Source organism: Mauremys reevesii, linkage group 8 (assembly GCF_016161935.1).
Source record: "Mauremys reevesii isolate NIE-2019 linkage group 8, ASM1616193v1, whole genome shotgun sequence".
Classification (NCBI taxonomy): domain Eukaryota; kingdom Metazoa; phylum Chordata; order Testudines; family Geoemydidae; genus Mauremys; species Mauremys reevesii.
This window is the reverse complement of record NC_052630.1, coordinates 9,674,270-9,700,752: the sequence shown is the minus strand read 5'-3', so window position 1 is coordinate 9,700,752 and position 26,483 is coordinate 9,674,270. Positions and strand designations below refer to the sequence as shown.

At 39.1% G+C, this 26,483-nt stretch overlaps 1 protein-coding gene across 2 annotated transcripts in view; it reads left to right on the top strand.

The window, feature by feature from the left end:
• SPOCK1 (SPARC (osteonectin), cwcv and kazal like domains proteoglycan 1) overlaps positions 1-26,483 on the top strand; it is a 474,634-nt gene that overhangs the window by 427,288 nt on the left and 20,863 nt on the right. The window lies entirely within an intron of this gene.

The window sequence follows — 26,483 nt, the reverse complement described above, 5'->3', positions numbered from 1 at the left end:
CTCAATTCTGCAGTGCGTCCTGTGAAAAATCTGTGAATGTTCAATTGAAAATGTATTGGCAGAGGTTTTTTAATTCATCCTTTTCAGTCCTCAATTTTTATTATTATTATTATTATTATTATTATTATTGTTATTTATTTTAACTGAATAACTCAGGAAGGGCTAGTATTTTAATATATACGTTGACCAGTCGATCCTTACATTTATTTTTTAGTAAAGGGATTTTAATTACCTTGAGAATACAAAATTACCTTACGTGATACTTTAATTATGTAGTGTAATAGGAAAAGGTTTGATTTTATATCTATAATGGAAGTGGAAAGTCCTCATTTAGTTGTATATAGGAAAAAATGCAGGAACGGAAGGACAGTAACAGACAAAAGTAACTAATGAGACCTTGTAACATATTGCAACATGCCTCTCAACAGTACTTGGGCTGACAGGACAGCAAGTGTGAAACATCGGGACAGGGGTGGGGGTTCATAAGAGCCTATATTAAAAAAAAGCCCCAAATATCGGGACTGTCCCTATAAAATCAGGACAACTGGTCACCCTAACAGCACTCTAATTTAGACCTGCACTTTCCCCGATGCGTTATCCCCCGTAGGGCCAAAGGCAGTACCAGAGTAAGTTGACGCAGCTCACACTGGGTCTGCTGTCATGTACCCAGGCATAAATCCAGAGTAACTCCATTCACATTAGTAGAGTTGTGTGAAGTGTTAAGGCAGAATCTGAACCACTGGCATCAAAGGGAGTTGCAACCACTTACTCCACAGCTGAATTTCGTTCCCACTGAATGCCAAATAGGTGCAAGTTACCTTGTGTTGCCACTTACATTTGTCTCCTGATTACACTGGACATATAGCATACACCTCTGCAGTGCCTTTGAGGATTCCAGTAATGTGATACTTCATGCTACTACCTTTTGACTGCTCATTGTAAATACACCAGTATATGCTTTTGTATTTCACTGTATTCCTGTTAAATATGCCTCAGATGTTGTATAAACTAGGCTTCTTTTTACAAATTGAGGATATTTGAGATAAAGAATTAACTTCTACAATACTCTTAAACTGAGAGAACATTTTTGTTTTACTATTTTGACAGGAAGACATAATATAATTGATATCATCAAGTTTTTCTGAATTTAATTTGTTACACAGACTTGGGGCTAAATTCTGCTCTCAGTTACACTGGTTTAATTATAGGCTATTTCCTAGTAAGGGAATAACATTACTCTGGATTTAAATAATGTAGCCGAGATCAGAATCCATTGTGTTTGTATAGAATGTTGTAGAAATTAAGTGACCACTCCTACTCATGTATACACTTTGAAAAAGCAAGTGGCACTGTCCTTGTTTGTGTTTTATTCGCTTAGTTAAAGACACCTCACTTTTTTCACATTTGAAACCTATAATCCTAATTTCTTTGCATAAATTTTATCAGAGATACAGATTTTTTTCAAAACAGGTTTTGAACATAACCTCTTAGGGGCAGAGGCTGTTAGTTTCTATATGTTTGTGCAGTGCCTAGCACGATGGGACGCTGACGTGATTGATCTCTAGGTGCTACTGCAATATAAATGTTTATTATTAATAATAATAATAATAACAGTGACTCAGGGTCTGATACTGATTCCTCTGTCACAAAAAGGGGAAGATTCTGCTGTTACACACAAGCAATGGATGTAAATGTGGACATGATATAGTTGTGTGCCATCATTTATTCTCATGCTATATCCCTGTATCACATGGTATATGTCTAAGGTGCACTTTTCCATCCTCTCCATGTACCCCTTCTCTTTAGTGGAACTCCATGAGGGGACAGCAGCTTAAATTATTAGCTGTTTTCTGCTAGGTCCATCCAACATGATGATCAGCTGTCACCCTGATTCTGCCATCTCCACATCCTTCTTTCATTGTCAACATCTTGCTGCTATTTTTTGACTTGAATAGCACATAACAATACTTCCTGTGACAGACTGTTACAGCACATGTACAACCGAACCCATTATACTTAATATAAAGTGACAATTGATACAAAATTGTATTGACAGACTGTGATTGAACATAATTAGAGACCAGGAACCAGCCATCCCAAATTAATTAATAAATAAATTTAAATTTTCTGGTGCTCCAACACTCACATTTTAAATATGTTTGCCCACTTTTGTTTACAATGGTTGAACTGCTCAACTGAATTAGACACTTTTCTTGTAATCAAGCTAATGTTAGATCTTTCTTTATGCATAAACTGAAAGATAAAGATGCTTAAACATAAAACTGTTTATTCGAATACATTTGCATAGGAGTGTATTACATTGAGGCTGCAATCCTGTAATTAGGTCCACCTGGGCAAATCCATGTGACACACACAGCCCTATTGAGTACACATGGGTAACTCATTTCACTCACTTTGCTGCTGCTTAAATCTCAATAAGAAATCAGTAAGATCTATTAAAACAATTCAAGTTTGAAGTTCCTAACTTGAGATTGTTTTGAATTACCCAAGGTGCTCAGTTCCTATGGTAATGATCATGGTATAAAAACAGAGCAGGAAATAAAGAGGGGGAAATATAATTTTATGCTCCCATAACTTTAATATTAAAGTGTCTCAACTGGTTTTGTTCAAACATTCTAAAAAAAAATCACCTTTTGGCTGAGACGACACACAGAACATTTTAGAAATTCTTTAAGAAAGTTGTGTGCACTTGCAAAGGAAGAACTAAACTGGAACTCAGCCGTTAACTATAGCATGGGCTACCCTCTCCTGTTGTAATAAATCACTTACTTGCTAAAGAAAGAGCTTTCCTTTTTATCTATGCCTTTGCATGTTAATAATTATTTTCTGTTGTCTTAATATATCGTTACTAAAAGCAACAAAAGTTTTGAATCTGTATTGGTGCGAATCACTGCAGTCTGATGTTTCTTTGGAAATGAGTTATCTCTTGGAAAGAAAAATGTGTGGCCAGTGGCAAAGTGCTTTTATAAAGAGGGCATTTCTGATAGTAGAGTGGAGTACACATGCTTCAAAGAGCACCTTTTTGCAAGGATGCACAGAACTAACAAGATCTAAAGGAAAGGTGTTATGATCAGAAGCTTTCAATGCAGTCTGATTACCCTTCCTCCAAAAACATTATTTACTGTAAGCCCCTGAGATGCTTTTTAGAGCTCTCACTGTGATTTACATAAGTCTTTGTATTTACCCAGCCCCTCCATCAGTCAGAACTAATGGTCCTTTGGCAATGCTTGTGACAGACAGGCAGAGAGATAAATCACCAGATACTTTTCTTCCTTACCAAGTGTCTCCTTGTGAGATGCTTCACTCAACAAATCTCCAGTCCACATCCTGCCTGCAGAGACTACAGATGCATGAGTGTTTCGAAGAGAATGTTCTGCCCCATCTCAGCGGGAGTGGGGAGATTGGTCTGACTAATAGGGGGATGGCAAACTCCTAGGTGGGGGAGCCCTCCCCGATCTGTGATGCATGTGGGAATGAGCCTGGGGCAGGAAGACTTCTCTGCCTCTCATTGGCCATCCCAGAAGGGAATAGTGGCGCCAATTGGCTCTCGTGCTCTTTCCGCACCTCCCAATTACAAGCCTTTCACCGATATTTAGGATTCATTTTGCCTCTATAGCTGCCCCTCCCTCCCTCCCTTCATGTAATTAATGGATGCTGAGCCATGTTTCCATGATGCTGAGAGTCTGATCAGTTGCCAGTTGTCACCTTTTTTTTAAAAGGCCCAGCTCCCAGAGGTAAATGCAAGCCAAGATTTGACTGGTTGGCCTTTTGCCTGTAAAAAAGGGAGAGACCTGACCAAGGCCTCTGGGGCCAGGGAGAGGGCCAGAGGATTTAGAGTGCGAGAGGGTTGGCTGAAGATGCTGAGTTATTGGTTATATGGCAAGGGCCCGGTAACCCCACACTGGACCCAGCTAAATGCCGGATATACGAGAGGGGAGGGGGATGTAGCCCCCTCACTCATTGTTAAAGTTGAGGCCTGCCACTTAAATCCATCCCTGTGTTGGTCTTTCATGCACGTGCATGTCTTGATCAAATCCAGACAACATAAGGGGGGGACTAACCTGTGATTCTTGTTGATTTCAATGGAAGTTGCTGGTAGCAGGAGGAAAAACCCCTCCACTAATCATCATTTCAATATTGATTCAGCTATGCTTGCGTGTCTCTTGTGTTCATTATGTACTAACATCAGAATTAGAAGCTTTTCCTGGCACAAGTGTTTTCTGAAAGTGAATTGTAAAGTCCCATGCCTGGATATTGACAATGAAAGTGTTTTGATATGAGTCTCATGAAGCAACAGGAAAATGATCTCAGTTCTGCCGTCGGTTACAGAAGTACTTCTTCCATTGTCTAGATTGCTGTGGAGCAGTCTGGAAGCTAATGGTGGGGAGTGGACATATCTCCAATCTGACGTTTGTGTGCTAAATTATTGTATTTATAATGTGGGGGTTTTAAAACTTCCAAATCGGTGTAGCAGTAAATTAGACAGAGCAAATATTAGAAAATAAAAAGACCAAAGTCCAGATTCTGTGCCCAGTTACACCAGTAAAAATCCAGCCTACCCCAGTTGAAATCACTGGAGTTCCTCTGAATATTTATTAGTGTATGTGAGATTAGAATGTGTCCCTCCTTCTGTATGTTTTACCCTTACTGGGGAATATAAAATGCGTACAGTGTTTTCCAGAACCATTCTGATAGGAGGAGTGGTGTTAAAGATACAAGTAACATCAAAATATCATTAATTTCTGCTTATTTTTACACATCTTAGCCAAGTGTAAAGCAACTTGTACCAAATGCTTTCACATGTAAACAATGTTAAAGCATTAAAGTAGTTTTATTGGGTTATTTGTTTATTACCTTAGCAGATTCTTTCCCGGAATCTGCAGTTTACCTGTCACATGTTTAGTTATGCATATCAACGTGTCTGCTAAAAGAGGCTATGTAGTACAACTCTGTTCAACAATAGGCAATTACTGGTCTAATGTATTGGACAATTTCACACACATATTACCTGTAGATAAGCCTTTTATTCTGGCCTATGCATTTGAATAAGCTTGGGAGCCAAAACTAATTTTATCTGCGTTATTACTGTATATTCATTTAGCTTACACAGACCCTGATTGAAAGAATGCCATTAACTAGTTGACATTTTTTTAATTACATTTTCTAAACATTTATTCCAGATGAGTTATTAGAATGGGTTAATAAGTAATAAGTAAAAGAGCCACAAGGAAAAAAGAAAAGAATGTGGTGAGGGAAGGGAAGAGCTTGCAGGAGACCTTGTAACTGCTACTGAAAATAAGTTCCTTGCTGAATCACATATCCCCTGACATGAGGTGATGATGCACTTATGATGGACTTATTAACGATTTAAGCCCACCAGTACCACATTGATGGGTGCAGCATAGGCACTTAGAGAGAGAATAGACATATAGAGTTGGAATAACAAAAATTGGATTATAACTATATCTGCAAATGGAAATGCAGACAATTTGTTTAAGATTAATAAACCTTTATACTCGGATCAAGATCAAGCTAGTCAGATATTAAATGCAAGAAACCCAGTATCAATGCAACATAAAGTCTGCAAGATCAAACACGCAAAAGTCTAGACCAGGGGTCGGCAACCTCTGGCACGCGGCTCGCCAGGGTAAGCACCCTGGCAGGCCGGGTCAATTTGTTTACCTGTTGCATTGGCAGGTTTGGCCAATCGCGGCTCCCACTAGCCGCGGTTCGCCATCCCAGGCCAATGGGGGCTGTGGAAAGCGGCGCAGGCGAGAGATGTGCTGGCCGTGTCTTCCCGATGCCCCCATTGGCCTGGGACGGTGAACCGCGGCCAGTGGGAACCGCGATCGGCCGAACCTGCTGACGCGGCAGGTAAACAAACTGCCCCGGCCCGCCAGGGTGCTTATCCTGGTGAGCCATGTGCCAGAGGTTGCCAACCCCTGGTCTAGATAATCTAAATGTTAAGGTTGTTTCAGCATTGTTAACATGGCCATATTCTGTCTGTTGAATATTTTATTATCTGTATTCATAAAAAAGGTTGAGCTATAAGGATTTTCATTTAAGAAGGAGAATAAAGGAAAATACTGGTCAAATAAACATTGACAGAGCAACCTTGTATTCTGGAATTTCCTAACTACTGAATGTTTGATTTCACAACCTTATTGTTTCATCACTGTTAGGTTTTTGCTTTTAATTTTCTTCAGTTTCCTAGGTGTTGTTCAAGGGAGAGAAGAATCATTAAAATACAGTAGCCTTGCATCCATGTCTTAGTGCACACATGTAAACTTAAGGAAACTAAATTTTCTGTTGCATGTGGTTAGTGTCCTACATTTTTCTAATAGTTCTAAGCATGTTAAACACAAGCCATTTGTTTTCAACTCAAGCAAAGGCCCTAAGGCCCAGATTTGTAAAGGTATTGGTGTTGCTGTGCTCAGCAGCACAAGGCCTAACAGATTTAAGAGGCTGTCAATGGAATTTTGACTCCTAAATTTCTTTTAAAAATGAGATTTAGGCTCCTAAATCATTAGGTGTTGTGATACTAATGCAGTAATATATAAATACCTCAAAAAACCTCTGGGTCTAAGTGCTAAGTGAAAACTACATCTATATCTAGTTTCAAACTTCAGCTATATCTGCTATAGACTTAAATGAAACTTAGGCCTGGTCTACACTGGGGGGGGGGGGGTTTGAACTAAGGTATGCAAGTTCAGCTACGCGAATAGCGTAGCTGAACTTGAACTACCTTAGTTCGAACTACTTACCCATCCAGACGCCGCGGGATCGAAGTCCGCGGCTCACCCGTCGACTCCGCCACCGCCGTTCGCGGTGGTGGAGTTCCGGAGTTGACAGGAGTGTGTTCGGAGTTCGATATATCGCATCTAGATGAGAGGCCATTAAAATGAGTCTGCTACAGCCCTAGCTAAGAGCCAGTTGGCTTTTAGCTCATGCTGTAAAGGCTCATGCACTAAGCTGAAGAGATCCCCGGTTTAATCCTGCCTACCGACAACTGGGGTCTGTCGCGTCTAGATGAGACGCGATATATCGAATTCCGAGAAGTCGATCGCTACCCGCTGACCCGGGCGGGTAGTATGGACATACCCATACTGTTTTTCTCAGTTCCGTAGTAGCAAATTCTGCAATAAATATGTTACAAGTCAGTTCAGAATTGCTTTGACTAATTTACCAAAGTGGTTAGTCCTGTCTTGGGTGAATTCTTTAATTCATGTCAAAAGAGATTATTGATTTTATGTATATTTGCAAGCTTGGGAAAAATTTTAATGGCTTCAAAATTCTATAGAACTTTATAAAAAGTCAGATTTTTCATCTATGAACTTTTTAATGGCCTCCATCTGGTGCAGCATCCATAATATATTTGTGCCAGCCAGCATCAATATTATATTTGAAATATTATACCAGCTGCTTTATAGATATTTAAACAGAGCAGCACCCAGGATCAGCATGACAGAGATGATGAGCCATGCTCACCATGAACTCTATCATACTCCCTTTTCGTTTGAGCTCAGTTATGAAAGGGCTATAGGAAGTAGAACACGTAGACTGCGGCCTCTTTACGTGATAGCAAGTCAGTCCCTCTACCTGGTTAGTTTTCTAGATGAGCTCCAAGGTATGGAAAATAAAGGGAAGAGGAGATGACCTTATCAAGCTCCATTCTTACTAACTTATATATTACTGCATACAGATGTAGTTCATAGTCCCACATCTACTTCTAAGATAAAGTTCCTCAAATATCTGTGTAACGCCAACAGACCCCAGTTGTCGGTAGGCAGGATTAAACCGGGGATCTCTTCAGCTTAGTGCATGAGCCTTTACAGCATGAGCTAAAAGCCAACTGGCTCTTAGCTAGGGCTGTAGCAGACTCATTTTATCTCTCTTTAAGTGGTCTCGGTGCCACTAGATGGGACAGAACACCACACCCAGCAGGTGTGTGGGTTACACCTGTACTTCAACAGAACATCAGGAGAAATCATGCCAAAGATCTCCTTTGAATCGACAGTGATTCCTCCTGACTCAGTCCCTTGACCTGATTTCATGTAATTAAAGAGAGTCCCTTAAGTCTGCATTGATGTGCATTTCTCCTAGATGTTCCTAAGGAGGGCTGCTGCCCCTTTTTTAAATCTTTCTTAGAAAAAGTTATTCTTCCTCTTAATGAAACTTTCCTCGTATTCCTGATTGCTGCAGTCCTCAATAACAAAAGCAATGTGTGTGTGAAAATCAATACAATATTTCCTAATTCTTAATTTTTTCACTACTTTTAAGCCTTATGTAACTATATCAATGTTTGACCATGCTCTGTTCTTTCACATTTGATATAATCAGGTCCTTCTTCCTTATTAGTAGTCACTTGGTGCAGAAACACTACTTCTGCTCATTGCCATATCTCAACTACACACCAGGGAAGACATTGCCTTCACTTCCATAACTTAATAAAGACTCAGTCCCAGGTCTGAAACCCCAAGTGATTCATAAACCACACTGAACCCCATGAAGTATGAACTTAATAGATATACTGGTACAGCTTGTGCCAATGTGCATTAGCCACTATGTGCAGTAGTCGGAAGGACATAAGTACTAATGAGCAGTGAAAGAAGCAATCTGTATTGTTTAGAACAAGAGATAATTGTAATGTTTTACCTAGGCAGTTTTCAGAAATGAAACTGATAATTTGGCATCACCTTTAAAATGCTTATTCCATTTAGAGAACCCAGCCACAGATTATTCTGCAAAATGGATTGTTCCGTAATGCACTTTATAAATGTTTTCCAACTTGGAGTGTTTCAAATGTTTGTTTTCAGGATGAAGGATTATCATTAGAAGCAAGGGCCTCCTCAAATCAAGTTACCCAGAATAGTCTTAATTGGTTTAATAGATAAATTTATCCATTTTAGCATATAGGTTTTACCATTAATATCAATATTTTAAGCCATTCCACTGATTACCTTTTAAGCCAGATTTGATTATCAAACCTACTAATCATTTGGGGACCAAATTTATAATCCAAACAGCAGTTTTTACTGTTATGTACATAACACAAACAGTGAGCATCCCAATTCTGCTCTCAGCTACACCTGTGCATCCACATAGGTTAGCATAGGAGTAGCCGGGGGCAGAATCTGGCACACTGTCTTCCTGAAGGATATAAATACTTATTATGTCTGAAATTTTAGATGAGAAAATAGGAATTACGTTGAATAATACTCAAACGTAAGGATTTATGTACAATAACCATCATCTACTGCCAACATATGCTCCTGGATTATATTAATCTGGAAATTATTTTAACCTTTTTAAAAGTTTAATGTCTTTGGATTAAGACTGGAATGCCACATATCCTGTGGCTGATTATTAGGAACAGATGAATAGGACTCTGTTCCTTATATGCTATGGCTGTCATTTTCAGCAAGGAGAAAAAATTGTACCGCGTGTTTTGTAAACTCCTGAGAGCCAAGTTGGCTCTTTCAGTGTCCTAAAACCTCAGAAATAATGAGAACAAAAGGTTCCAGCATTCTAGCCAAGTAGAGAGACATTAAAATATTAATTAAAACCAAATCCCTGCATCATGAGCATGGAACACTTGGAAAATACTTGGGGCCCTTGGCATCCAAAGAGCATGAGACAGGCTTTTAATAAAGAGACTAGATAAAATATTACAAATAGTCCTCCTGTCTCCTGCACCTTTGTAAATCAGGTTTGACTCAAATGGACTTATACCTTTGCAAAATCAGTGTCAGTGGGAGGAGACAGAGGCCCAGAGTCTCAGTATAGAGTATCAGTTGAATAAACCTGATAAATAACCAAGGCAGAGTCTCAGTTTAAATACAATGAATTCCTGTATAAATCTATTCATTATAAAAAAAACCTGTTAAGGACATACATAAATGTCACTTAACTATTTGCAATTAAATGCTCTCCACTGTAAAGCTGATGATGTATGCATAGTAGTATTTGGAGCTCAGAATCCTTAGTTATAAAGAATGCTTGGCTGCACCTTTTACAAAATGTGTTAATTGCAAATACTTTAAGTGCATTGATCCATAGCCACTCTTATTCCAAACAGCACCTATGAGAACTGACAAGAAATTGTTTTGAAAGAACCACACAAGAGCTACATTTAAATGAAGGCTGTTGGCCAATTCCTAGTGTATTTCTCTTTCCTTGCTTTTTCTTTCAATAGCTACAGTTCTTCTTTGAGTGGTTGTTCATGTCCATTCAAAGTAGTTGGAATGGACATGAATAACACATCTCGAAGAACAACAGTTACCAAAAGGTGGGTAACCCTTTTTTCCAGCAATTTAATTTTCTTCAGAACTACTAAAAGTTTAAATTCAGATTAAATTTAGATTCAGATTGTAAGGGACCTCGAGAGGTCATCTAGACCAGTCCCCTGCACTCATGGCAGGACTAAGGATTATCTAGACCATCCCTAACTGGTGTTTTTCTAACCTGCTCTTAAAAATCTCCAATGATGGAGATTCGACAGCCTCCCTAGGCAATTTATTCCAGTGGTTAACCACCCTGACAGCAATTTAAGGTTCTTGTCCTATCCTCAGAGGTTAAGAAGAACAATATTTCTCCCTCCTCCTTGTAAGAACCTTTTACGTACTTGAAAACCGTTATCATGTCCTCTTTCAGTCTTCTCTTTTCAAGAGTTTTTTCAATCTTCCCTCATAGGTTATGTTTTCTAGACCTTTAATCATTTTTGTTGCTCTTCTCCGGACTTTCTCCAATTTGTCCACATCTTTCCTGAAATGTGACACCCAGATCTGGACATAATACTCCAGTTGAGGCCTAATCAGCGCAGAGTAGAGCAGAAGAATTATTTTTCGTGTCTTCCTGCTATTACATCCCAGAATGATGTTTGCTTTTTTTGCAACAGGGTTACACCGTTGACTCATATTTAGCTTGTGGTCCACTATGACCATCTCTTTCCGCAGTACTCCTTCCGAGGCAGTCATTTCCCATTTTGTATGTGTTTATGTGATTGTTCCTTCCTTCCTAAGTGGAGTACTTTGCATTTGTCCATACTGAATTTCATTCTATTTACTTCAGACCATTTCTCCAGTTTGTCCAGATCATTTTGAATTAAAATCCTATCCTCCAAACCTCTTGCAAACCCTCCCAGCTTGGTATCGTCCATAAACTTTATAAGTGTTTCTCTAGGCCATTATCTAAATCATTGACGAAGATATTGAACAGAACTGGACCCAGAACTGATCCCTGCTTGACCCCACTTATTATGCCCTTCCAGAATGACTGTGAACCACTGATAACTACTCTTTGGGAACGGTTTTCCAACCAGTTTTACACCCACCTTATAGTAGCTCCATCTAGGTTGCATTTCTCTAGTTTGTTTATGAGAAGGTCACGCGAGACAGTATCAAAAGCCTTACTAAAGTCAAGATACACCATGTCTACCGCTTCCCCCCCCCCCCATCCACAAGGCTTGTTACCCTGTCAAAAAAGGCTATCAGGTTTGTTTGACACGATTTGTTCTTGACAAATCCATGCTGATGGTTACTTATCACCTTATTATTTTCTAGATGTTTGCAAATTGATTGCCCAATTATTTGCTCCATTATCTTTCTGGGTACAGAAGTTAAGCCGACTGGTCTGTAATTCCCCGGGTTATCCTTATTTCCCTTTTGCCCTTTTCCAGTTTTCTGGAATGGCTCCAGTCTTCCATGACTTTTCACAGATAATCACTAATGGCTCAGATATCTGAGTATTCTAGGATGCATTTCATCAGGCCCTGGTGAATTGAAGACGTCTAACTTGTCTAAGTAGTTTTTTACTTGTTCTTTCCCTATTTTATCCTCTGATTCGACCTCATTTTCACTGGCATTCAGTATGTTAGACATCCAATCGCCACCAACCTTCTTGGTGAAAACTGAAACAAGGAAGTCATTAAGCACCTCTGCCATTTCCATATTTTCTGTTATTATTTTCCACCCTTCATTGAATAACAGGCCTACACTGTCCTTGGCCTTCCTCTTGCTTCTAATATATTTGTAGAATGTTTTCTTGTTACCCTTTGTCTCATGCTAGTGTGATCTCATTTTGTGCCTTGGCCTTTCTAATTTTGTCCCTACATACTTGTGTTATTTGTTTATATTCATCCTTTATAATTTGACCGAGTTTCCACATTTTGTAGGACTCTTTTTTGATTTTTAGATCATGGAGGATCTCCTGGTGAAGCCAGGGTGGTCTCTTGCCATGTTTCCTATCTTTTCTACGCAGTAAAATAGTTTGGTCTTGTGCATTAATAATGTCTCTGAAAAACTGCCAACTGTCTTCAATTGTTTTTCCCCTTAGTCTTGCTTCCCATGGGATCTTACCTACCAACTCCCTGAGTTTGCTAACATCGGCCTTCTTGAAATCCGTTGTCTATTTTGCTGTTCTCCCTCCTACCATTCCTTAGAATCATGAACTCTACCATTTCATGATCACTTTCTCCCAAGCTGCCTTCCATTTTCAGATTCTCAACCAGTTCCTCCTTATCTGTCAAAATCAAATCTAGAACAGCTTGTCACCTAGTAGCTTTCTCCACCTTCTGAAATAAAAAATTGTCTCCAGAACATTCCAAGAACTTGTTGGATAATCCGTGCTCTGCTGTGTTGTTTTCCCAACAGATGTCAAAACCTCCACATTTCCAAATGTGTCAGATTTGTAAACAATTTCCTCGCATACAAGCAAATCTTACCCTTTTTCAGAAGTGCTTGGTTTTTATAACTCCACAGCATGGGTTTGATCTCGCCCTCTGCCTTTATGTTGGTGGTTAAATATTTTAATAGCTCAAATATTTTTAAGAAAACAGATGCTTTCAATAAATGATGATATCCATAAGCACATAAAATCAAGCCTTGCCTCTTTCTAAAGGGAATTTAAAATAAGCAGGTGCTTAGGAAAGAGCGGGGCCCAATTTGCATCTCTTTACAGGTTTCTTCAAAGAAATGCCTTATTGGGAGATTTTTCCAGCTTCATTCTATACCTTTTTAATATCATTAATTATCTCTGTATCTAAATTACCAGGTGCTCATTGGTGTGCTCACACTTTTCTATACATTATTGAATGGAATTGTTGCATAGACATGGGATAATGGCACATGTAGCAGGAGGTCTATCAGCAGGTAATAGCTGTTCTAAACCTCTTTTATCTGTGGCTTCTCTGATATTCATCTCAGCAAACTACCCTCTTATTAATCCAGCAGATGTTTCCTTTACGGTTTAGTAAAAGCCTCCTAGCTTTGTCCTCTGCCCTGCATTATGCCATTATGGCTCCAGCATCAGAAACATAATAATCACCCCTGCCAGAGGCACCCAGACTTATTAAAATTTAACTAATTGCGCCACCTTGCCAGTGAACATTCAGGCAAGTACCTGGGCACTGGCTCGTTCTGAAGGGGACGCCTCCTTCCTTTCCCAAGCCAACAGTCTGTTCTGCAGCTGCATCCACAGCCTGGTGCCGAGGTAGCTCCTGTGCCTCCTAAACTCTCCTCGAGAGTAGAGGACTATTGAATAGATTCCATCTAACCAGAACCCCTCATGCGTGCTCCTCTGTAGCTCTCCTGCTTCACCCTCAAACTCACCTTTGTGAGTATGGTCTACAGTGAGCGCTGGATGTGCCCACTCTGCGTAGGCTCCCCAAATTCTGCTGCATTGGTGGACCTCTGGGCCTGCAAATGGGGAGCAGGATTTGCCAGTTAAATAGTTGGGGCCAAAATCTTTGGCCCTGATGTGGCCCCTTTGTACCGCTGATGCTACCAAAGCACCGTAAAGTTGAGCAGACCAGTCAACTGATGATTCTCCTGGTGTGAGTGCCCCGGCTGGCAATCTCATTGCTCAGGACCTGGGAACTGGGATCTAGGCATTCGATCTCGACTTCATACTGGTGTGTATCAGAAGTGACGCCGGTGACGTTAATGGAGTTTTACTGATGTAAAATTGGCGTAATATCAGATCAGATTCAATTCTTAGAACCAATCAAGTTTTATTCTGTATTTACTTCCTAAATCATAACTTGATTTTAACATATTCTCATATACACCATGTTGCCACTGTATATTTCCTAAATTGATTCCGTACATTTTACCTAAAGTAGTACATTTGCCTTTGCTTGATTGTGGAAGTTACAATGGTGCAGAGAGATTTCTGATTTCCTTCCAGGGGACTTTTGCAATCCACTTGGGGATCTGTGTTGTCTTATTTGCACTTTCTCACTCAATTTCTATCAGGTTTCCCAACAATTTGCAGGGAGAATTCCTGTGGGACATCTCCAAACCCCATCCTGCCCCAGAACTCCTCATTGTCCTTTCTAGAGTTTTGTGTTTTCACATTTTAGAACAATTCACCACAAGACAACATTGTATCTTAATGAAGCCCTGGTGGTATGAGAGTGGAGACATTCAGCAGAGGTACACAGAATAAAGACAAGTATATGCAAAAATGTAAAATAAAAAATAGAATGTGCTATGAGGATGTGCCAAAGAAGCTTAATGGAGCAGCAAAATAGTTTCTGCCAATGTATGCTACCTCATGAGTATCTCTCTCCATCTTGCTCAAGTATAGACCAACTGGATTTATCTGTCACTTTGCGAGGATCCCTGAGGAAGTGTATAAAGATGGGGGAACCCCATATAATTGAGGTTATTCTCTCCAGTTATGTTCTGTGTGGGTGATACATATTTTGACCTACTTATCTACCTGGTGATGGATTTCTAATACAGTTCAAGAACTAATATCTCTAGGTCAAACTTGCAGTGTTTAGGAAGTGTCCCAAGTAAGGGTTGGACAGGGGACTCTCAGGGAAGGATGTAGGTTCATGTTCCCTTTGGTAGAGCTGGCTTTTGGGCCCACAGTGCATTCCCAGGAAGCAGCCAGTACATTCACCTGACTTCAGGAAATGCCATTGTGACAGGGGTTGCATGTACCACAGAAGAGGGATGATTTGTATGCATGCTCCCCACCCAATACCTGCACATAGTCTGGCCCTAAATAAAATGTTTTCCATACAGTCTATATATTCCATATAGCCCTGTCAGGGAACATAAATAATCATTAGACACCTAATTGTAGAGGTCCCAGTTGTCCTGAGTTTGTACGTTTACTTCTAGAATAGAGCTTGCTCAATACAATACAAACTAGCATTCACAGCTTGATGACAGTAAAAATAATACCTTATCTTCCGATAACAATCCCTTCTTCTTTGAGATATTCCCTTAGTTTGGGGATTTATTTTTCCCTGAGAGACTGCCCGATACCAGTTATGAAAAATAAAGAGTAATATGACTGAGGTGTTTGCCTTTGTGGGAGTTACAAAGAGATTTCAGGATCTCCCACGTCTCAGTACTGTGATCAGACTACTGGAGCACATCTCTGTGTCTTTTAGTATCTTAGTTATAAGCCCTATTCATAAACACTCTCGCACCATCAAGATACCCAGAGCACAGCTGCAACCCACTATGGTCCTCCAGGTATGGATGCGGCAGGGGATGGCCAATGGAGTAGAGAAAGGAAACAGATCCCTCTACAGTCCAGGTTCTCTTGTTACTATTTTCTCCACTGCTTGTAAGGGCTTTTTAAAGCACAAACCTCTTTTTGTTCTCTTTTGTTTGTAATTATTCATGTTTGTTAGCTTGTGCTGCACGGTCTGTAGCACCTGCTTCCAGATTAAACCAGCTAACTCTTTGGTTTCTTAAGATTTAGACAGTCAGTATAGAGATCATAAAGCTTTGAAATCCTTTTTTTTTTAACTTTTTCCTCTTTAAAAGATCACTTTTCCATTTCGCCTTTAATTTCCTGTCTTTCTTAGTGTCTGTCCTTTACTTGCTCTCAACTCTTGACCTCATCCCAGTGAACACTGCCTTACATCTGGTTCTCCCTTAGAAATCATATGCACAGTACCTGAGAGAGCTACCTGGGACTGCTGCAGTTGGAAGAATGTTTTATACTGAGTTGCTATATTTGATATGGGCTGAAAGCTAATGCAGCTAATCCATTGGTAAAGCACTATAAATGCTGGAACTGTAATTACATATATTACATAAAACACACAGCTCTTATTAAAACAAATGATTTCTTCACTTTACACATAGGGGAGATATTTTATTATTTAGTTCACTAAACCAAAGAGAGCCATGAAAAAGATCATCTTAATTTTACTTCTCAAATTTCCCCTGGGCTGAAACTAAAAGAAACAAATTATAAAAACATCATATTTTGTGAAATAAAAATAAAAACAATAACCATCTGGGATCTCACTAATTTCAGAGGTCAAACAAATATATTTGTGGGGACGGAGCAGTATCAGAACTTATACTTTTTTGCTTATAAGAAGCAATTTTATCCTTATAAACTATTCCAGAATTCATTGATCGAAAGGAGTGGTGTTAAATCAAGAATTAGTATTCTGTTTGCCTGAAATGTCATGAAAATGAACTGTTTTAATAGATTATTTCATTTCCAGGTGGTTTTTGCCCCACCTTTGGTTACAGGATGCGGGTAAGGAATTTCAACAAGTACAATTCACCTGCCTTCATTGCTTTCCTTGCTTATATCGTCAGCAATTTTTCAGTGAATACTGAGTATTATGTAATATTTTACAAAACTTTTGCAAACATTAGATTTCAACATAGGCAATTCTTTATGAAATACCTCTAATTAGTTACCATTTTTTATTGATTTCTCTATTTATTTTTCTTTAATTTATGGCATTGGCAATCGTCTTTCTGCTGATAGTGAACATTTTCCACTTCTCCCCAAACACTGTCCAATTACTAATTTTACTACCTGAATTTTGCTCTCTCAAGCTGAAGACCATTTTTATCATTGAATGCTCTCTGCAAATTAGCAGCTGCCCCTTATCACCATCTACCCAACTTATTTCCAAGTATCATCATTCAGAACATTTCAGCTGAAGGTCAAAATCTGAAATTCCTTTCTTGTTCAACTTGTGAAAGTGAAGCAAAACAATCTCCTCAGGTGGGGAGCAAGTTCAGCTGCTCTGGTTAAGTCCTGTGAGACTTAGGGCTGGTCTACACTGAAAAGTTGGGTTGACCCAGCTGCTTTGCTCAAGGATGTGAAAAATCCACACCCCTCAGTGACATAGGTAAACCAACCTAAGCACCAGTGTTGACAGCACTAGGTTAATGGAAGAATTCTCCCATCCACCTAGCTACAGTCTCTTGGGGAGGTGGGTTAACTAGAGATGGGAGAACTTCTCCCATATCTGTAGTGTCTACACTTAAGAGTAGAGGTAACCTAAGGGTTGGAACTGTTGGAGGCAATGCGTTAATGTGTTCGGTGAACTGGTTTGCATAAAAGAACCAGCTTGAACCTGTCTCAAATTAAACCCAGAACAAGTTGATTTCTCTGCATTATTATTATTTATTTTATTATTTTATTGTGGCTGTGATTGTTAGGTGTTATCATGAGGGACCAAGAGCATGTTAGGTGCTAACAGAAATTACTAAGGGCAGATGGCCTGATTTTCAGAAGTCCTGGGCTCCCAGAGCGTCCACTGACTTTAATGGTTATTGGTGAGCAACACTTCTAAAAACGCCTTGCTACACAAAATGTACAGTCTGAGTTCCCAGTCCTGTAAAGACTAACACATTGGCTTAATTTTACACAGTGTGAGTAATCCAAATGACTTCAGTGAGACTACTCGCAGTGTGCAAAATTAAGCATGTGCGTAAGTCTTTGCCCTACTGGGGACTCAACATGCAGAAGTCATAAGCAAACATTGAGGGTCATAAACAAAGAAAGAGGGGTAAGGAGGGAAGAGAAAGGGTTACAGTAGTAAGATTTCACCAATACTGAGCAAAATGTATATGTCTGCATGGCTCCGTCTAATCCGGCTTGTTTGTTTTTTAAATAAATATTAATTCAGTCATTTCTCAGAGGTGACTTGGTAGAATTGAGGCTTTAGGAAGGATTTGAATGAGAAAAGGAGGATGATCTGACAAATAGGTTTTGGGAGGGTGAGACAAACACAGAGGGGGAGTATCTTTGACCACTTCTGGTACTGTCAGAAAATTTCGCAAGGCTTTCTGCCCAATTCTGCATACTCAAGAGATTCATATAATTTGGATGAATTTTAGGGAAACATCCAGACTTTTTGGGTGTCTAGATGAGCTGATCAGCCGAACCTTTCCAGGTTTTCACATCATTAATTAATACTAACACAAAAGCTTCTAACATGAAGAGCTATGAAAACAGACAACATGAAAATGTCACACTGTGCTTCACGTAAGCTTTGAAAGTATAGCCCTCACTCTTTGTCTCTACTGTTTTATCTTGAGCTTTGTCTTATAAATGCACCAGTTTTATGCAAGCTTCAGATCAGAACCTGTTTCCTCAGCACAGTAACGTAGCTGCTTGTGTATTCATCTCACAGCATTGACTACAATATCTTGACCTCTTCTGCTTTATTTATGGGACTGGGAATAATAAGTGACAGAAGGATCAGAGGTGGTTATCAAGATAGTTGTCATCTCTGTGGAAGGATAGCCACAGAATCCGGAGATTTCTGTGTGACCAATATATCTGGGTACAACTTTCACATGAAATGTTGGGAGGGTCACAGGTGGGATTTTAAATAAAACTTTATTTATTGGCTCAGAAAACACATTTGGAATGGGACAAAAACCTCTCCTTTCCAAAGTAATGGAGTATGAGCCCTTTATTCTTCATGAAAATTACAACCCTAACAATTCTTTTTTTATACTTATAAAAAAGCTTCCTGCTGTTTTAGGGAAATGTCAGCAGTAAATCCTATGGATAATTAGGACATTTGTGTCATAAATACACTGAGGCTTCACAGTATCCCAGCCAACAAAGGCTGGGTAGTTTTTAAGATAATTACCTTGTTAGTGCATATGTGTAATTTCTGCAGTTGAGCAAAAATTTGAATTTCCATCCTTTAGGAAATTCTGATATTTTAACATTTGTTTTTGTCCAAAATCAAGATAAAGTCACCATATCAAGCAGTTATAGTAGAGTAGTAAAAGTGTTTGACATATTGAGAGGAGATAACATGTAGCGATAACATGTTTGTCAGGGACAGCGTAAAAATAGCAACATTTTCTTTTCATATGAAGATTAATCATATTAAAATTACCATTTAATATAAAAGATAAGAATAATCTCTTGTTGTGTCTCACACAATAGGAGAGAATACTGATATCACCCTTTTTAATAGTGTGCTATTATAATATAGCTAAATGTATGCATTTTACCATTTTGAATGATTTACTTAGACAGTGCCTGATTATCATTTTAGGTAGTCTATAGGAACACAAAAAGGAGACAAAAAGAACAGGAGTACTTGTGGCACCTTAGAGACTAACAAATTTATTTGAGCATAAGCTTTCGTGGGCTATAATCCACTTCATCGGATGCATAGAATGGAACATATATTGAGGAGATATGTATACACATACAGAGAGCATGAAAAGGTGGGAGTTGTCTTACCAACTCTGAGTCCAATTAAGTAAGAGAAAAAAACTTTTGAAGTGATAATCAAGATAGCCCAGTACAGACAGTTTGATAAGAAGTGTTACAAACATTGAATCTATCTCCCGATGTAAGTATTCTCACACTTCTTATCAAACTGTCTGTACTGGGCTATCTTGATTATCACTTCAAAAGTTTTTTTCTCTTACTTAACTGGCCTCTCAGAGTTGGTAAGACAACTCCCACCTTTTCATGCTCTCTGTATGTGTATATATATCTCCTCAATATATGTTCCATTCTGTGCATCCGAAGAAGTGGGCTGTAGCCCACGAAAGCTTATGCTCAAATAAATTTGTTAGTCTCTAAGGTGCCACAAGTACTCCTGTTCTTTTTGCAGATACAGACTAACACGGCTGCTACGCTGAAAAAGGAGACAGTTGTGTTTGTTTGTCAGATGTCATATTTCTAACTACAAGTATGAGTAAAGGTACAAATCATGGACAGCTATGTATGGATTTATATCACATTTTAATCAAAACTGTTCAGCATTGTCCTTAATGTTTCCAGTACAAATGATTGAACTGTTGATTGTGTGTAATGTTTCATATGTGTACACTGTACATATATAGTTCCTTTTTTGCTTTGTGAATCATTCACAAATCATGCCTGGGGTTTTTTTAACATGTTTGTAGCTACTTGCTGAATAGTTTAGAGGAATCACTTCCAGACTCTGTGTTGTTTAAGAATTGTTCTAATTGGAATATTCACCTTTTGTTGTGCGTATTATGTGGTTTGTCACCTAAGTATATGGTACTGGTGCTTCCACCTGTTTAGTTGTCACCTAGGTCACGTGGTATTGGTTCTGCTTCATGATTGGATGTCTAAAACATTTTAAGCAGAAGAGTAATGAAAAACTAATAACATTTCAGGATGTATGAACATTCTCACAAACATGCTAAGTTGCTGTGCCGCATTGCTGTTTGTTATATGCATTGCACATTATAACTGCTTTCTTTGTATCTTGTCATCCACCTCACCTAACCTCCCACCCCCTAAAAAAGTTAAGGTGTCTGATTTTATTCCCTCATTGTTCCTTGTCACACGCTAAAAGAATGTAAAGTTTTGGGAGCAGGGATTACATCAGTTTAAAACTTGGTGAGATCACACATACCATAGAATAATAAAAATTTGAAGTGGTTCAGAATAAAACATATTAAGTTCCTTTGCCTGGTCCCCGGTCATTATATACTGCCTTCATTATACACTGCAGATCTTTGTCCGCTTCACCAGCTCATATTATCTGTAACATTGTATTAAAACAATGGAATGTACTATTGTATTAGGTTTTGCTTGGAGTTAACTGGAGTATGACTTAGTAGAAGTATTGTTTTGTTAGTTATTAATTTCATATTAATTGCTTTGTTAAGTTGGGATAATTTTTATAATCATATGGTGAAAGATTTACTTTAAGAATGGAATAGAAAAAGTGCTCAGTGTTGGTCTATCTTTGCTTCCATAGAAGTCAGTTCAAATTTCAGCATTGACTTGCTCCTGAATAACCCAAACTGAAAGAATAAAAGTAAATTGCTAGACTGTTCATCTTAACCCCCGTTGTCTGGGTTAGTGACCATGAAGTTGGAAAAACTCTCTAATGGAAGCGCTGCTATGAAAATCTGAGCACAGCTGAGTTACAAGATGCTAATGGGTTTACATTAGGCTGGATTAATTATTTCTGTTTGGGGAAATAGGTATTTGAAAACAATGCTTTCTGTTTGTTAGCAATAAAACAGTGCCAAACTGTTATGTGAATTGTTTTACCCTTCGGAATAAATATCCAGTTTCAGAGCTTGCTCTTAAATTGTTTGCATAGTGATGTTGAGCGGTGTTTGGTTTATTGATCTGGGCATAACATTTGGATCCCAGAATGGCTTCATTTTACTCCTGCTTCTTACACTGACTGTGGCCAGGACAAGCCACTAAGGGTGACCACATTCTGCCATCCTTACTCAGCAAGTGGTCCCACTATTTAGTCAGATACTATTTAAGGTGTCTCAATTTCCAAGTCTGTAAAAAATGGGGATAATTGTACAGATCTACCTCTGAGTAACTGGAGTGATAGAAGTTAATGTTTTTAAAGTGCTTTGCAGATAAAAAGTGCAATGATTAATCTAATATAATTTATTGGGCCTGATCCTGGCATATGTACTCAGGCAGAACTCTCGGAGAAGTCCTGTGGTTAAGGACAGTAGGACTAGGGACTTCCATTGTTGACTTTTTCAAAATATGTAGGAAATTATGTGAAATGAAGTCCATCTCTTTTTGAAGAAAATGTACACCAGAGAAAAATCGGGGTGTGTGTGTGTTCGTTCTTAGGACAGCATGTTTTATACCATATGTTGACTAGTTTTGTTCACATTTTAGCTGCCGCAGATCTGGCAATGAAAGGATTTCTTCCCTCATCTTGGTGCACATCCAAGCCCTGTATGATAAGTGTTCCCATCCATTTTGGCTCTCATGTTGTTTGAACCCTACATATCTTCAAATAACAACCTGGAACCATTGGTTCATCTATACACATACAGCCTAATCCATCTCAACATCTAGGTAATGTTACCTGAAGCCCCTTTTTAATAATAATAATAATAATAATAATTTAATTTCAGAGTATCTTTCATTCAGAAGGATCCTAAAGTGTTTTATAAATGAAACTGATAGACAAATGTATACTCAGGGGCCAAGATTTTCCTTATATTGGGAACACCTCAGAGCAGGGACTGTCCTTCTTAAATGTTTTGAAAGTGCCTAACACAGAGTAGGTGCTACCACAAATAAATAAATAAATGAAGGTATTGGTTTAGGTCCCTCACTGAAAACGCCTTGAATGGGCCTGTTTTTCTGAAAGGGCTGAGCTCCCACCATTTGAAAATCACACAATACTCCCAAAAAACAGAAGCATCCAAAATCACTAATTGCTTTTGAAAATGTTGGTGTGGGTTCATTATTTCCACCCCTGAAATGCTGCTTCATCGGGGTGAAATGCCAACAGCTTTTGAATAGCACAAAGTAACTTCACAAAACAATTTAACACAGGAAATTGAAAAGAATACAATGTCTTATTGAAAGTGCAGGAGAAAGTTGGAGAGGTAGAATGAAATTATTTGAGTTGAAATTTGGCCATGGCACTGGGCTTAACATCTGTAGATTTAGACACAGACTGTCAGGTCCTTGGTTTTATATTTTATCCACATGATGAAGGATTATTCTTTTGCAGAAAGAATCCCTCTTGAGAAGCTTTTCATCGTATTCCATGATGGATCGTCCCTGAACAATGTATCCAAAAAATGTCACAGAATATCAGGACATATATGCAAAATGTCACATAAGGCCAAATTTCATGTCTAAAAACTCCTATGCTGGGCTTTCTGTCACATCATGCTGACTCTTGCCTTATGCTGGATACCAAAATAAAGTAGCAAAGATTATAGCATTTTGCAGCATATAGCAGGGTTGACAGTGAAGTGTAGAGGATGCATCCTCCAGAGTCCAATCCCGCAAGGTACAGATTGATTTCAAGGTTTGCTGTGCCCTCAGGTTTGCTATGTCACTGTTCAAACTAAGGGCCTGCTTCTGCTCCCAGTGTTTTGCCATTTGTCTTACTGTATGCACATCATGCCTCAGATGGCGCGTGAACAGGATTCATCACCGAATTTGGTCCACTTATTGGATGATTAGCTTCCCTATCCTGGGCCAGGTATTGACAGGGAGTGCGATGTGAACACTGATCCATGCCATGGAATGATATGGGCAGCATAGGGATCTTTGTGTATATGTTTGGGCAGCAACAGGATATTTCCAGACTGGTTTAGCAAACTGGTTATGACATCTGCATAACACCAGTATATTGAAGTAAGTGGGCCTTTGTGCATTAGAAAGCAAAATCTGGCCCTTAAAATTCTTAGCAGCATTCATTTTAGAAATGAGCAAATCTGAGGATCATTTTGATTTTCCAAAAAAGAGGCTTAGATCTAAAGGACATGTTCTCCAAATCCCAAATGTTTGAGTGGAGGAACTATTTGGATAAGTGGTTCCCAATCTCAGGACATGTCTACACTGAAAATTAAGTTGACCTAACTCACGTCAGCGTCACTTGTCTGTGTCTACACTTTGCTTCTTGTGTTAGCAGTACACGTCCTGTTAGTGTGGAGCATTGTGGGATGGCTTCTGAAAGCCAGCAACAGTCAATGTAAACAATTCCGTGTCTACACTGACACTGCATTGATCTAACTACATTGACATTGACTCTACTATGGAGGTGGAGTTAAGTCAGTGTAGTGGGCGAGTTACATCAGTGGGAGCGAAATTTTAGTGTAGACACATAGTTAGGTCGACATAAGCTGCCTTGCGTCAGCCTAACTCTGTGGTGTACACCAGGGCTCACTTATTACTCTTGTTCTGGTCTGTTCATTTTGGGTATTCGCTACTCTCTCCTATTGCCTTTTAAAAACAGGCATTCAGATGACATGAACTGATTTGATTAGAAATGTTTTTTTTTCCATTAAAGCTAATATAATTAGGACCCAATTCTGCACAGTACTGAGTTCTTCCTGGGAAGTGTTGTCCACCACCAACTCCCATCTGAGACTCAGCACCCTTCGGGATTGTACCCAGAGGCTGACCGCTGACTTAATACAACAGCCCTGAGGCCACTTGACTTACCGTATATTTCTCTGTGTGTAAAGTTGTCTTTGTGGTTGAAAGTAGATAAATCTAAGTAAAATATCACTACAGGATATTTTCTTTGACTTATTGAATTAAAGTCCGTGAAGCTCTTTCTACCTATGCAGCAAGCACTGAAGATGTCAAGGAGGCATAGTGATATATACTCAGTAGTCCAGAGTTCCAATCCTAGGCTTCCTAGAAATGAGGTTCCTAAATAAATGTTTCATAAGCTTCAGGTTTGTGCCATGGGGATAGATTACTTCTTTCTAGACTACTGAATTTTTTCCTAATATAATCAGTAGTCAAAGCAGTATTTATATATGGAGTTTAGAATGGAGTAGACTATGGGAAATATTCTAAAAATATAAATGACCTGCCCAGCTGTTATACTTAATTAAAACATCACTAACTATTCTTCCCTGCTGCACTTGATTTCTAATAATTTCTCTTCAAAATTGACTTTGCAAATGAAATTGTCGTTAGTGAGTGACTGTAGAGGGTGAATGCTTGTTCAGAAAGAAAAAGGTGCTGTTAATTTTTAACTTTGAAAGCCAATATGGAATGAGTAGACTCCTTCCCAAAAACTGGTGATCAAGATAAATAGGTTCCCGCCATCAGTAATGAAAAAGAAGTGACATGTTTATCTTTACAGTCTTCTTGTTCCTGTGATACCATAATGATACCCAGACAAAAACTGACAAGTCACATTGCCTCCTTCATAGGCAGAGGAGACTGAGATCTGATGGATATTGGCCTGAGACACACTGAAGGGTGAATGAAGCTACATCCTCCCTGTATTCCATCGAAACATCCCCATTGCTGCTCCAAGGGATATAAGATCTGCAAGTGGGTAGGGAACAGGCTGGGGCAGAGTTAAGTAGATGAGTATGATTTTAGCATCTTTTCTCCTAGAAACTTGTAGGATTTTTATGGGTAGGTGAATACTGACCCTTTTAGCATCAGCTTACCCACTTTTCCTATCCACAGTTTGGAAATGCCATTAAGGAACTAATGGAGAAAACAGACTGCAAGGATCCCGTGAAAGCATAACTCATGCAGCATCTATGGTTCTGCAGATCTGCTGTGATCCAGCCAGTCCTAGTCAGGGGAGAACCCTTGTTCCTAATGAAAGCATTCCCAGGAAGCTAAGCCTAAACTCACAGAATTTCTTTGTCCTTGACAGGGAGTAGTTCACTGAGTCAGGGGCCAAGTTATGCACAAGTTGGACAGTTTCTGAACGCTCATTACCTGTTAAATTAGCTTTTCCCTACCCTCTCAGTCCTAGAGGTGGCCGTTCCTGGTCAGACTTGAACACTGTGTCAAGGTGACATGTCATTGGTGTAGCTTGCTCTGCTCTTGCCTGTGCTGTGACTCTTCTGTAGTAGGGGACTTCACTCCCAAGCTGGATCAACAAACCAACACCTTTCGCAAGCAACATATACAGTGTGCAAAATGGATGGCTGTGTGGGAAGTCCCATTTACCTTGAGTAGTTTGGTCCTTTATTGGAAGATTTCCGTAGTGGCCTCACATTTCATTAGTCAAGGACTTCTGCCATTACTTGCAAAGACATACTCGTATAAATATAGGTATGTGATAAATAAAAGGGTGATAAATAAAAGATAAGCTTGTACAGTAATAAGAGCTACATTATAGTTAATACTGCGTTGCCTTCCTCTATAAACCCTTGTTTTTACATACCCATTACTTTCTCAAAACTTCTTCTTTGGGGCTTAACCTTTCCTTCCTTGGATTTAGCCTCAGGGTGGAGGCAGTGATTGTTACTCTCTTTAAAAGGAGAGTAAAGGAAGTCCATCACAGCATTTCTGAGTTATGGAGGAGTGGGGAAAATATCATCTTCCCTCTGCCCAGAATAAAAAAAAATAAACTTTCACCTTTTGCCAAGAATGTAGAAATGACGGAACAAAAAAAATTCTTCCAACTTGGCAAGTGCATATGGACTTTTCCTTAAGCTTGAGGGGGAAAATGAATAAAAAAGTTATGTTCTCGAAAAAGCTATAGTGTCTCACTTGAAAATTAGGAGCAGGCTACCTCCAGAAACGGAGTGGGGAGCAGTTAGAAAGCAGAAAAAATGGTAAACCCATACATATTAGTGCTACTCATAATAGATTCATTCATTGCAGTCATAAGAGCAATGAGTTTAACTTGAGAAGGCAAGCAGTGGGACTTGTTCTTGGGTAAGTTAGTGGGAGGAGTACAGTGTTCCATGAATTGGAGAAGATATATTGTGGGTTACTTCAAGAGGGATGTC